At 46.7% G+C, this 14604-nt stretch overlaps 1 protein-coding gene and 1 non-coding gene across 2 annotated transcripts in view; one reads left to right on the top strand and one right to left on the bottom strand.

The window, feature by feature from the left end:
* ABTB3 (ankyrin repeat and BTB domain containing 3) overlaps positions 1–14604 on the bottom strand; it is a 317959-nt gene that overhangs the window by 280646 nt on the left and 22709 nt on the right.
* Positions 12812–12916, top strand: LOC144229977 (U6 spliceosomal RNA). The gene has a single exon (XR_013334666.1). It is a non-coding gene; the product is annotated as a U6 spliceosomal RNA (small nuclear RNA).

Genomic DNA, 14604 nt, shown 5'->3' with positions numbered 1-14604 from the left:
TCCTCACATAGCATACTATATATTTTACATCACCGGTTTTATTTGTCTCTCTCTGACTCGACGGTAGGGCTCCATGAGGGCAGGGGTTTTTCTTGGTTTTATTTACTGCTACATTCCAGAATAGCATTTGGTATACTGTAGGTAATCTAGTATTTGTGGAAGGAAGAGAAAGAATGACAAAAGCAGAGAGGGAAGGGAGGGAGAGATGGGGAGAAAAGGAAGCAGAGAGAGTGGGGGAAGGTGGAGAAAGAAGGAAAGGAGGGAAAGAAGGGACTTTACAGACAAGTAATATTCTTGTAATAGTTGTAGAACAACAGCATGGGTACCCACTTTGTCATTTGGCCAAGTAAGAGCTTTAAAAACTCAGACACTTTGAAGCGCCTGGATGGCTCAGTTGGTTAAGCTTCTGACTCTTGGTTTCTGCTCAGGTCACGAATTCACAGTTCGTGGGTTCAAGCCTCACATTGGGCCCTGCACTGGAGGTGTGGAGCCTGCTTAGCATTCTCTCTCTCCCTCTCTCTCTCTCTGCANCTGTAATGTGGACCAGAAGCCACCGAGCAAAGGGCAGACTGGGTGAACAGCAGCCTGGAGTTGGATGATAACTGTGTGGCTGCTCTGAACCCTATTTCAGGAAACAATGGACATTTTAGCTCCACTACCTTTCAAGTAACAGAGCAGAGGTTTTAGATTTCACTTCAAATATCGACTTGAATGCCTGGGACACTGAAGGATGCTGACGTCACCTCCAGGACACCTGCAGTGGAGTAGCTGGTAGGGACGGAAGCACAGGTGTGCCATGCATTTGCCATCCTTGCAAAAGATGCTCCAGAAATACTGGCTGAATTCATGAATGACATCTGCCTCCTGCAATACGCTGGCTGTGTAAGGGTACAAACAGTGACATTTCAAGACATTGCCAAATGCACACACAACTTCCAAAGCTCTAACTCAGAAAAATTCCTCTGGATCCCCTCAACTCCTTGAGGGCAAGAACTCATTATCTTTGTATTCTCAAGGCTAAATTCAAATTCCACCTCAGCTGGGCTTTGGTAAATATTTGTTTTTCCTTTGTTTAAAAAAATGTATTATTTCTGAGAGAGAGAGAGAGAGAGAGAGAGGAGGGATGTAGGGGCTTGAACTCATAAACTGTGAGATCATGACCTGAGCCGAAACCAAGAGTTGGACAATTTAACCAAATGAGACACCTGGGCACCCCTGTTTTTCCTTCTAAGCTCAGAAATCAAATTCTGGGGGCGCCTGGGTGGCTCAGTCAGTTAAATGACCAACTTCAGCTCAGGTTATGATCTCACAGTTTATGAGTGTAAGCCCCACATCAGGCTCTGTGCTGACAGCTCAGAGCCTGGAGCCTGCTTCAGATTCTGTGTCTCCCTCTCTCTCTGTCCCTCCCCCACTCATACTCTGTCTCTCTCTGTCTTTCAGAAATAAATATTTAAAAAAATTTTTTTAATAAAAAATTTTTTAAAAAAAGAAATCAAATTCTGTCTTCAGTGCCTATGCCTAGAGGGTCTGATTCTAAAGTATGAGAGAACTGGTGAGGCACCTGGGTGGCTCTGTCAGGTAAGCATCCAACTTTGGGTCTGGTCACAATCTCAGGGTTTGTGGGCTAGAGCCCTGTGTCAGGTTTTGTGCCAGCAGCTCAGTCTAGAGCCTGCTTCAGATTCTGTGTCTCCCTCTCTCTCTCTCTCTGCCCCCCCTAAATAAACATGTTTTAAAAATAATAAAAAAATAAACTATGAGAGGATTCAGGGGCACTGAGCCCAGTGCTTGGCACTTAGTAGGTCCTCAATAAGTGCTGACTGATTGGTTCACTAAGAGATCTTCCAACTTCTCCAAATACAGAACATGGCCCTGCAGCCTCGACTGCTCCCGAGACTGCTGCTTTGTGTTCTTCTCTCGAGGAGATGATGCAGAGCCTGTCTGGAGTGCTGTTGGACTTGGCCAGCAGAGGTGGGGAAGGAAGGAAAGCAGCAAGTGGCACCCAGGTCGGGAAGTCTTTAGGCTTGAGAAACAACCAGATGCTGGCTGATTTCCCCACATTCGGGGACCAAAGTGACTGAAAGGACAGTAGTAAGATGAGAGTGTCCATAGTCCCACAGAGCACGAGCATAGGGGGCTGGATGGACATGTGGTCAGCCTCCCAACATTTCCACGACGGCTCAAGCCATCACTGCTTCTACGCACCCTTACCTCCCTGGTGCCAGCACCCAGCTCCCTGCCAGCCTTCCTTTCTCAAGAGTCAGGAAAAAAGGCTTCCTTTCAGTCTTCTGAAAGGAAGGGGACAAGTCACCCATTCATCACTGTGTCCCCTTACTCCATTCCTCTGTCACTGAGTCACTAATGAGGTAGCAAGTGCTTGTGATGGGTCTGTTACAGTACCTGGTGCTGAGGATGCCACGATAAATAAAACACAGGCACAGCCTACTTGTAACTCCCCATTGAGGGAGAAAAGACCTGTAAACAAACAGCAAACACTATTTGCTTCCACCAGTGTGGTCTACCTATCACTTGCTCACATGAGCTGGTTTGAGGTGATATGCAGATAAACACTTTTATTTTGGGTTATGTGTTTATTTTCATATGTATCTTAAAAAATACAACTAGCACATCAAACCGTCTCCATCACATGCATTTGTGCAGCAGATGTGTTTTCAATAAATAAAAACTGTTAGTGTGAAGTTGATTATGATAAAAATGTGAGGCAAACAAAGCACAGGAGGTAGAAGGAACTCGTGAAGGTGGCACGCAAATGACGAGGTTTCAGACACACTGGCCGTGGATGAGAACAGACAGGGGTTCAAACCCCGGTCCCGCTGTTTACCAGCACGGTGATTCTGAATGAGTTATTTACTCACCTGGGGCCTTGATTTCTTCCGGCATAAAGTGATTATGTCTACCTCACGGATGCTGATGTAGATAATTAACCTTGTAGGTGCAGAGTCCTTGTTATTTTATTACCATGCCACCATATTCTCCCTGTGCCTGTAACAGACGGTTGGAGAACTTGCTGCCCTTTTGGTTTGGGGGAGAAGGAAGCGGCAAAGTGCTCAAAGCCCTGAGTGGAGAGCCAGCCGTGAAAACAGTCAAGGGAATGAGGAGATGGCTTCATTCACAAGCCCAAGGAGCTCTGGGGGGCGTCCATGATGAGAAGGGAGGCAGCCAGACGGTGGAAGACCAGGCCTCCAAATAGCAACTGTTCCCGTGGCCGTGACCCCACCTGTCTCACCGGGCCACAGCCCACCCAGGAAGCCACGGCACCTTGCCCTAAACAGCATGTTAGAGCCACGACAGAGAAATTCTAATCCCGGCGGGTCTCTGCTTCCTAAGGACTACAGCTCGCTGACCAGGGATGGCAGCTCAGAGGGACCTGCAAGAGTAACAGCCTTGTGACACTGACAGCCCAGCAGGAGGGCCTCAGAAAAGACCTCCCAAAGGACAAACGCCCTGGCAAGGGGAGAGACTTAAGTCTTTGATTCATGTGGGCAAAGGGTCCCTCCAACTTTCTGTGCATAAGAGCAGGGGCTCCCAGGGTGAAGCCTCCATGCAATGGAACGGAGCTCAGTGATAAAAAGCACAGGAACATGGATGAATCTCAAGTGATCATGCTAGATGCATGAAGCCGAAGCAAAAGGCAGCGTAATGTAAAGTTACAGTCATCACATTCCAGAGAAGGCAAAACAAGAGAGCCAGAGGGCAAGCCAGTGATTGCCTGAGGTTAAGGGTACATATGTGGAGGCAATACACGGAGACATCACTTCACACCCATGAGGATGGCTATCGTCAAAAATACAGATAATAACAAATGTTGGCAAGGATGTGGAAAGGAATCCTCATACACTGACTGTGGAATTAAAAAATGGACTGGGGGTCCTGGGGTGCTTGGGTGGCTCAGTCGATTGAGCGTCCGACTTCGGCTCAGGTCATGATCTTGCTGTTTGTGAGTTCGAGCCCCGTGTCAAGCTCTGTGCTGACAGCTCAGAGCCTGGACCCTGCTTGGGATCCTTCTTCTGTCCCTCCTCTGCTCATGCTCTGTCTCTCTCTCTCTCTCAAAAATAAATAAAAATTAGAAAAAAATTTTTAAAAAATGGTGCTGCCACTGCAGAAAACAATCTGGTAGTTCCTTGACGGTATCCTGTGACTCAGTAATTCCATATGAAAACATATGTCCCCACAAAACCGTGTCCGCCAGTGTCCACAGCTGCATTATTTATAATAGCCAAAAAGCAGAAACAACTGAAATGTCCACCAACTGGCAGATGGATAACCAAATATAGCATATCCACACAATGGAACATTATTCATATGGCACCTTAACTCAGTTAAGCTCCAACTCTTGATTTCGGCTCAGGTCATTGATCTCACTCGATGTTGTGAGATCAAGCCCTGGGTCATGCTCTGCACTGGACGCGCAGCCTGCTTAAGATTCTCGTCCCCCTCCCTTCCTCTGCCCCTCTCCCCACCAACCTCTCTTCCTTAAAACAAAACAATGGAATATTATTCATTCATAAGAAGGAATGGAGTACAGATAAAGCTACAACACAGAGGAACCTTGAACATTTGCTACTCATCGAAAGAAGCCAGTCAACAAAAGCCCAGATTGTATAGGATTCCCTCAGTACAAAATGTCCAGAATAGGAAAATCCTGGAGACAGAAAGTGTATGAGTGGTTGTCAACGGCTGGGGCGGGGGAGGAGGTCACAGGTAGAGGGAACGGACTGTGTGTAGGGCTTCCTTTGCAGGGGGAAGATGAAAGTGTTCTGAAACAGACTGTATGATGGTCATACAACTCTGTGACCACGTACACTAAAGACCACTGAACTGTATACGTTAAGCAGGTAACTTGTATGGTATGTGAATTACATCTCAAAAAAGCTGTTACAAAAACCAAGAGATAATAAATTGCCACAAGTTAAAAACGATGTATGGGGAAGACTTAACTACAAAGGGAAAACACAAGGTTACTTGCGGGGGAGGTAGGAGAATAATCTCTAGGCTGTCTTTGGTGTCGGTTACCTGACTCTACATTTGCCGAAACTCACAGAACTATACACCAAAGATTCAAAAATAAACTGGCCCCTCCCAGTCAATATTAAAAATGGTTACCCTCTAGTAGACATTATGCTAAATACTGTACATGCCTTGAATTATTTAATCCTTAAAGCAAACGACTAAGTATTCCTTTCCCTAGTTTATTCTGGGCAGACGGAGGCTCCAAGAAGTTATGCGGCTTGCCTGGGATCACGGGAAAGGTGTTCAGAATCTGAACCCAGTTCCTTCAGACTCCAGATCCCACATCAATATGCACTGTGTTCTGCCTCCCTACACACTGATTATCTGGAACATTCCCTGGGCACCTCTCAGGTGGTCTTCAATGGTCACCTGTCTGCTTATTACTGCTCCACTGGTGAGGTCCTTGAGGGTGGGGGGCTTTCTATCGCTCAGAGCCAGGCACTCCACAAATGCCTGGGAATCAGGGTATAATGAAAGAGAGGCAGGGAGAATGCCATTTGGAAACGCAGCCTAGGATGAACTGAATTCCTGGGTCTCCTGACCTTTGGCCTCCAGCCTGGCCAGGAGGCCACACACCTCCTGGATCAAAAGATCTGAGCCTCAGCGGGAGAGAGGGAGGCCACACTGCAACTCTGGCTCTCTCAGTAGCTTGGGGGCAAAACACTTAGCCTGTGGCTGCATTCCTCAAAGATACAGTTTTTCTGCTCCTGAAAGGATTTCCTCACCTCGCTAACTCAGAGGAGGCAAGGAGACCCAGCCCAGGCGGTTCGACAGGCCACGCACTTCCTCCGTGTCTCTCAAACCCATTCCCTTCTCTCCGTTCCAGCTGCCTCCCCAGGCTGCCATCATCTCGTTTCTGCCTACAACCTCTCCCACCCCCTCTGCCAGTCTCTTCCCCGGGCCTGATCCTTCACACAATAAGTCCCACAATCAGAGAAAAGGCTTGAAAATAGGAATCTGATCACATCATTCACTGATACCGAGGATAGCATCAGCCCTTAAGGCTCCTTGATAAGATTGAGAAAAAGGCGCCCTCCTCCAGGCAGCCACAGGCCTGTCCTGGGGCCCATGCCTTAGTGAGTTGAGGCACTCCCCCTTAGTTAGCACCCTTGTACAGGACACAACCTGGGAAACTGAACAGGGCAACCCTAACCTTCACTGTCTACCCGCTTCTCTAAGAACAAACACCAAACTCCTGCCGGGGGGCTCTAAGGTCCTGTTCAACATGACCCTGGTCTATTTCTGCAGGCTCCTCCTCCTCCAGACTGCGCACCCCCCCCCCGCCCCCCAACACGGCATTCCACCCTTGGTCCAGACAGTCAGCACAGCTCTGGATTCCCTAAGCGTTCCACACATGCCCTCTCTTTGCACAAATTGTTCCCTCTAAGCCTATTCAACTCCTGCATCTCTTTCAGCTCTTACCTTAGATGTCCCTCCCTTCACCAGAGCCTCACCTGACCCCAACATGCCAAACACGTGCCTCCCCCCAATACCCTTCTGTGCCCTGTACCATAACAGCCTGTTCACTCAGCTGTCTGTCCCCTGGATCCACAGGGGACCCCGTGGACCCCCAGCTCTGCAAGGGTAGGAGCCAGCTTATTGAATAAATGAATGAATAAACTCATGAAGAGGTGAATGAGGGAAACAAAATGGTTTCGCCATCAGTAAGACACAGAATTTCAGATCAGGAAAGGGCACCTGCTAACTCAGCTGGACCATCATTTTACTGAGGAGGAGGCTGATGCCCATGACTTTCCTCGGCTCACACACATGCGGTCATCAAAAGCCAGGCCACCCTCCATCCCCTACAACAGGCAGAGAACAGGAATGCCTGTAGCAAAATGGATGCTCCTTTAGGAGAAAGTCTGATGGAAAAATGCAGTGGGACAGAGAGGTGAAGCCCTGGGGCTTTGCATTGCAATCAGAAGGCCCAGGGCTACTTATTAGCCATGTGGCCTCGGGTGGGTGATTCAAACACTTTGGGGCTCCAATGTGAAAAATGGGAAACGGGGGAACATACTGCATGACCTATGGGTACTTATGAAAGACACTCAGCATGAAAGGTACTTAGCACAGGACCTTGCTAAAACAAGCTGTCAATCCTGTAACTGAACAATGCTTCATATCTCTGTACTGCACCCTCCCTCCTCCCCCACCGGGCCCCCGGCCCAGGCTTTCCCCTTTGCCAATCCCTTCAGCACCTCTGACTCCCTCCCATCCCTCGCTAAGGTGCAAGAGACAATTCAGACCTGCCTAAAAGCAAACTGAGGATCCCACATAGTCTTTTTTTTGTTTTTAATGTTTTATTTATTTATGAAAGAGAGAGAGCGAGTGAGCATGAGCAGGGGAGGGTCAGAGAGAGAGGGAGATACAGAATCTGAAACAGGCTCCAGGCTCTGAGCTAGCTGTCAGCACAGAGGCTGACGCGGGGCTCGAACCTACGAACCATGAGATCATGACCTGAACCGAAGTCGGACACTTAACCGACTGAGCCACCCAGGCGCCCCAGACCCCACAATAGTCTTTAGGCTTTCAAACAACCCCCTCAATCTAAAATATCCCCTTCCACGTCTAGGAAAGAAGAGGGAGGCTTTAATAACGTGGATCAGACCGTGTTCAATACCAGGTCATTCGTTCACAAGGGGAGACCAGAATGCCTGGCAGATAGCACCTTTTTAAAAATATTCCCAACGTGTTCTCCCCAGTATCTTGATGCTTGCAGCTTTGGGTAGATTTTAGTTAGGAACCAAAGGCTCCAATTGTGTTTCTCCTTTTAGATCTCTGGGTGGCACAGGACAAATTTACCTCTGGATCTCCAGGGAAGCAGAATAATGAATTATTAGCATTTTATCTGAGGGAGGCACATTTCATAAAGTCGGGGAACAATATGATTGTTTCCCCCTAAATTAATTTCGTTTTATTTTAAAATGGTCTATAGAAAAGGAGTAGAAGAAATAGATTGTCTGTTTCCTGATCAACAAAGATCACCCTTGGCTTTGAGAGGGAAGAAAACAGTTCATTTTCCCGGATTAGTGGATGGGAAGCAAACAGGAGCTGTCTCCACCTCACCTAATGCGCATGTATTTTGTGCTCTCATGGCTTTAATCCCACAGTCACTGGGGATGGTCAACTAGCATGCCAGCAAGAGCGAGTGTGGATGTTTTTCCTAAGAGCCCAAAGGGGGCTGTCTGTGTTTCCACAGCACTCTGTCTATACCTCTGACATGAGTCACATCGCCCTGCACTGCAATTCTGTTCTTCATGCCTGCTGCTGGTATATGCTCCTCAAAGTCAGGCATTTCCCCCCTGCACCTTTATCCCCAGGTAGGGGTGCCAATTACAATACCAAATGCAGAGTTAAAACTGAACATCAGATATGCATGCAATGCTCAGGACATAACTTACAGTAAAAAATATTTCTGGGGCACTTGGGTGGCTCAGTCGGTTAAGCGTCTGACTCTTGACTTCCACTGAAGTGATGATCTCACAGTTCAGGAGATGGAACCTTGCCTCTCAGCACAGAGCCTGCTTGGGATTCTCTCTTTCCCTCTCTCTCTGTCCTTCCCACCCCCCAACCCAATAAACTTAAAGAAAATAATCCTTGTTTATCTGACATTCAAAATTTCATTGGCACCCTTTTTTAAAATTTAATTTAAATTTTAGTTATCATACTGTGTCATATTGGTTTCAGGAGTAGAAATGAGTGATTCATCACATATATACAACAGCTGGTGCTCATCCCCAAAACTGCCCTGCTTAGTACCCATCACCCATCTAGCCCATCTCCCACCCAGGCCCCCTCCATCAACTCTGAGTGTGCTCTTTATCATTAGGAGTCTCTTGTGATTTATTTCCCTCTCTTCTCTTCCCCCTACATCCTCCCCTATGTGCAACTGTTTTGTTTCTGAAATTCCATATATGAGTGAAATCATATGACATTTGTCTTTCTCTGGCTTGTTTTGCTTAGCATAATATGCTCTAGTTCCATCCACATTGGAGCAAATGGCAAGATTTCATTCTTTTTAGTGGCTGAGTCATATTCCAATATATATACATACATATATACATATATATATACACATATATATACATACATACATATATACGTATATGTATATATATATGTATATACACCACATCTTCTTTATCCATTCATCAGTTGATGGATAGTTGGGTTCTCTCCACAGTTTGGCTATTGTTGATAGTGCTGCTATAAACATTGGGGTGCATGTACCCTTTCGAATCTGTATTTTTGTATCCTTTGGGTAAATACCTAACAGTGCAATTGCTGGGTCATAGGGTATCCCTATTTCTAGTTTTTCAAGGAACTCCATACTGTTCTCTACAGTGGCTGCGCCAGTTTGCATTCCCACCAGCAGCGCAAGAGGGTTCCCCTGGCATCCTCTCATGGGCACCCTTTGTATCTGCTAACTGCGGCAATCCTAACTCCAGGGTCTCTTTGCATCTCATCCTCATGACTCTGAAAAATCATACCCATATTCCCACTTTATAGTGGAAGAAACAGAGGCTCAGAGAGGCTAAATAACTTGCTGAGATTACAAGTGGTGGCAGAGCTGAACATGAACTTCTCCCTTTCCATCTATGTGCTCATCTACATGTTGGGGGATGAATGAAAGAATGCATGCGTGCATGCAGATGGTGAGTAGCCGGGGAACCCGCTATGCACCTTACTCTGAGTCATCATTCCCTCCCTGGAGTCCCAGCCTCACTTCCTTATTAGCGAGATTGCTGCCCCACATTCTTCTTCTTGGGAAAGGGCCAGCTTCCTGGGAACAACACTGATGCAGTAGATAAGTCCAGGTTCCCCCTAAGTGAAAACAAATCTCCCGGCGCCAGGAACAGCAAGAGAGGGTAGGTGGCTGGACAGAGAAAGCTGCTCACCATCCTGAGAAACGACGGCGCTGGCGCTCAAGGCCTGGATGCTGGCCACCCCCCATCAGCAGCTGTCCTCCTCTGAGCTCAGAGCAGAAAGAGAGCACAGGGCACGGTTCCTACCTCCACGCCAGCCCTGTGACCTCAGAGAGCTCACAGGGCAGCAAGGCAGGCTCACAGAGGAAGCCACAATGCAAGGTGGAGGGCAAGCACCAAAGCAGTTCACACCCTGGCTGTTCCCTGGCAGTTCCGCCTCGAACTCTCTGCCCAAACCCCTCACTTGTGCTAAAGTGTCCCCCACCCCCAGAGGCTTTCCAGCTGCCCCATCTTAAAGAGCACCCCCTGCAGTCTCCACCTGGAATCACATGGAGTACCGCACCATTCGTTTGTTTACTGCTGGTCTCCCATCACAGACCTGAAGCTCATGAACAGTCTCTCTTGCTTAGTGCTTTTGTTTCCTTCATCACTACAGCCATAGCACCTAGAACACTCTCTGGCATACATTAGGTGCTCAGGACATACCTGCTGAGTGAAAGACTGAATGGAGGCCCACCTCTCGGTAACCCCAAGGATGTAGAACCCAGACGTGTGCATCGGAGATGAACTGCACGACTGAGCCCTTTCCAGGATCCTAACACACAAAACTGAGAGCAAAATCAGTGGGCTGCTTTAAGCCACTAAGTGTTGGGGTAGTTTGCCTTGAGCACTGGTTAACTGAAATATCCCTGAAGACAGGAACTCTATTTTATTTAACTTTACATCCCCTAATCTAGAACGGTGCGAGGCTTATAGCTCAATAAAATTCAGCTAGGCTGAATTGGCTCAGATTGAATTTAATTTCCCCCAATTTAGGACTACTTGAGTAAATAAAGCCAAAATGTCCTGAGTCATCAGCTGAAGCTACTACCTGGCCCATGTGAAAAATGGAAGGGTAGAGCTTACATGGAAATTTATAGGATATTACACGCTACTCTAAACCAAAGACTTTTATAGGGATGAAATAAAACTACTATTATCCCCAGTAAGTTTTAGGAATATTGCCGGTTATGACAGTCACTGTAAAAACATCGCATAGAAATACTCCATTTTTGTGTCTGGAGCCGGGAAGCCCTGATGTATTTCCTCATTCCCTGCATGACCAGAATGGAGGCTGTGATCCTGTGGCCTTGGCTATTTACTCCCAGTCACTGGAGGCAGAATCTGGCAAGCCAGCATCTTGGTCTCTAGTAAACATTGCATTTACTTTTTATTGGCTAAAATATATAGGAGCAGTCTCAGTTTGAAGGGCTTCCTGTCCTGTGATATTTCCTGTAGCTGAGATCTGGCTACAGGATGCCTTCATAGGATCGTCCCAAAGGCCATTCTCTGGTCTGGGATGTCCCTTCATGTACTCCTAGCTTTCCTCTGCGGGAGTGCTTCTGCAAAATCTTCTCTGTCTTGCCCCCACCTAATTCTAAACCTTCCATCTCTCCTGAAATCATAAACTCAGACCCAAAAGGAATCTCAGAGTTACCTATGCCATGCCCCAGTCAAATCCCTGCGCCAGAGCAAAGGCCTTTTTCTTCCAGGGTGCAGGACAGTTGAGTGGGAACAGGTAAAAATGCCACCTCAAAAGCCCCAGGTGTGAGTCATGATTCTGCTATTTATAGACAATGATACCTTAGACAAGTCACATGCCCTTACTGGGTCTAATCAGGCCAAGGACGCTCATGGCAGTCCCATGAAGACTGCATGAGATATGCGTGTGCTGTGAATGAAAGAACAACTGGATGAAGGGGTGAACAAATGAATGAATGAACATTGCTGATCAGGAGTGAGACCGGTATTAACAAGCCATCAGCTTCAGCCTGAAATAATGGCTTTCTTGCTGCAGCGCCATAAAAACTCCCATTTCTGTCATTCTATTGTTTTTTAATAGTTTATTGTCAAGTTGGTTTCCATATAACACCCAGTGCTCATCCCCACAAGTGCCCTCCTCCCTCCCACCCCCATCAGTCCTCAGTTTGTTCTCAGCATTCAAGAGTCTCTCATGGTTTGCCTCCCTCCCTCTCCCCCACTATTTTTCCCCTTCTTCTCCCCCCGTGGTCCTCCGTTAAGTTCCTCCTAATCCTCCTATACGTGCAAACATATGGTATCTGTCCTTCTCTGCCTGACTTATGGATCAAGAAGATGTGGTTTATCTATACGATGGAATACCACATGGCAATGAGAAAGAATGAAATCTGGCCATGTGTAGCAACATGGATGGAACTTGAGGGTGTTAGGCTGAGCGAAATAAGTCAGCCATCTCTGTCATTCTAGATCCCAACTTCATTCTCTGGAGTTTCTGGATATTGGAACTACATGGCCTCCAGCTTTCTGGGACGACTCTGCTTTTGGAAGAAGCCTCATTCTGGCATGGGCAAACCTTCACCTTAGTGACTGAGTCAAGGATGGATTCCACCAATACCTGGTCAGAACCAAGGGGCATAGAACATGTTTATTGGGAAAGGAAAACACTTTCACTCCTGATTTAACACGAGGAAGTCAAGTCTGGGGTAGCGACAGCCAACTGGCTGGCATGTGAGAAGCTGAGTTGAAGATAAACCCACACAGGGAGGAAGGTACAGGTGAAAAGGGCAAGGGGTAGCTGAGGCCTGAGGTCATGATGGAGTCCTCAAACACGCAGCTTGTGCAGCCAGTCCTCTTCCTGGACTTCTCATTTACATGAGTCAATACTTCCCTCCTCTTTACGTTTATGTGAAGTTGGGTTGGATGTTTTATCACTTGAAACAGATATCAAGCCCTTTCTACCTATGGACAAAATCATTTCTCTTCCCTGCAATACCTTCTGTGGGGCAAATTCCACAAAAGTCTACCTTCATAGAGAGTTCTAAAATCAGAGAAACAGGGTTCGCTTTGGCAGCACACATACTAAAATTCCAACGATACAGAGAAGATCAGCCTGGCCCCTGTGCAAGGGGGACATGCAAATTCATGAAGCCCTCCATATTTTTTTGAGTAAAATAAAATCGGAGAATGGAGCACCTTCTTGGTCTTATATGTGGCCTCAGGGATTTATTTTTTCAGGCCCACCCAAGTGTCCACTTATTTATAAAGGGTCCCCCTGCACCCACCACACTTGATTTTGCCCATCTTTTCAACCCTGAGACAGTCCGTGGTGATTCACTGACAAGATACTTCACACTCATCTCCAAACACTAAATATCCTGCAAACAGAGGCAAGTAAAAAGGGACTCCCCTTCCAGACAGAGGGAACCTCCTGAGAGCTGGTAAAAACGAGAGAGGTATCCGGCTGAAGCTTCTGGTGAGCGGGATGAATGACCAGGCCAGAAGACCACTGTCTTCCATTGGAAATAAACAAGGTCTGACCACAAAATCATGAGTGCTTTCTAGTGCAGCTGCAATTTCTTTTAGAGTCCCTTTATGTACCAGAGTGATTTTAAAAATCAGTCATTTTTGAAAATTAGAATTTACTCTTATTAATATAATCAGGTCGTTCCATTAAAACGTACAGAAATATTAAATCTGTAGGGAAGCTCAAAGTTGTGTGGAATCAAGATTATGTTCATTATCCAGCATGGGGACAATGACTTTAACACAGAAGTCACGGCTTGGCTCCAAATTTGCTTCAGCAAATCTTTAAAGTGACCCAGAACACCAGGACCATTCCTCAGTGCTAAAAGATGAGCTGGCCACAACAAAGGAGTCAGCCATCACCACTTAAAGAGGCCAATCACATTCAATGGCTTTGGGGGCTCAGGGTGAATCATTCAAGAAATACTCGTCAGAGGATGAGATCTTGGAGAAACCCAACCTCTGAAGTCCTGGGATTCACTGGCAAAAAAAACCCTGCAAGCATGAACTGGAAATATCTGTTGCCTTCTTTGACAGTCACCTCCTCAGCCTGAAAAACAACGGGTGCTATTAATCAGCTACAACCTGCAATGCTGGCTGCCGACCCAATCGATATCCCTTCCTGTCCTCTTCCATAGTAAAAGCACTCTGATTGGGTAGTCGTGTTGGGAAAAATATGTCCAGCTAAAGAACTGAATTTCTTAGCTTCCCTTGGAGAAATGGTGGCTGCAGAGGGGCTAAGCATTGGTCAAAGAGATATAAGCAGGATTAATAGGCAGAGCATCAGTGAAGCTCCTTAAAAGAAGGGCTTTCCTCCACCCTTCTTCATTCTCATCATGCTTAAAATGCAGAAGTGATGACTGGAGCTGTAGCAGCCATCTTGGAGCCATGTGCTAACGATGACAGGGCAGAAAGACAAAGGAGCCTGAGATGCTATAGAATCACCAACCTGATCTTGAACTGCCAACCCGCCGTGGGCTCTTATAAGAGAGAAAAACAACTCTTGCCTTGTTTAAAGCCAGTTAGTTGGGTCTCTGATACTAGCTACCAAACACAATCTGACACCAGATTCGCCAATTAAAATCAAGCTTATTAATCAAGAAAGGCACCTTCAATTCTGGCCACCTTTAGCAATTGGAATGCTCTAACTGGATAATACATAGGTTTGTGCTCTAACCCAGGAAGATTTGATCAACTAATACCTTCACTGAGCACAAGGCAGGGAAAGGGGCCAAAGAACTGAAAGATCTAGATTCTGTCATCGAAGAGCTTATGGGTAATGGGAGACTCAGGCCAGAGCCACAGCAAAACATTTCCAATGAAAGAC

The sequence above is a fragment of the Crocuta crocuta genome, unplaced genomic scaffold (genome assembly GCF_008692635.1).
Source record: "Crocuta crocuta isolate KB4526 unplaced genomic scaffold, BGI_CrCroc_1.0 scaffold193, whole genome shotgun sequence".
Classification (NCBI taxonomy): Eukaryota; Metazoa; Chordata; class Mammalia; order Carnivora; family Hyaenidae; genus Crocuta; species Crocuta crocuta.
Note: the sequence above shows the minus strand (reverse complement) of the source record. Positions and strands in the feature narration are given on the sequence as shown.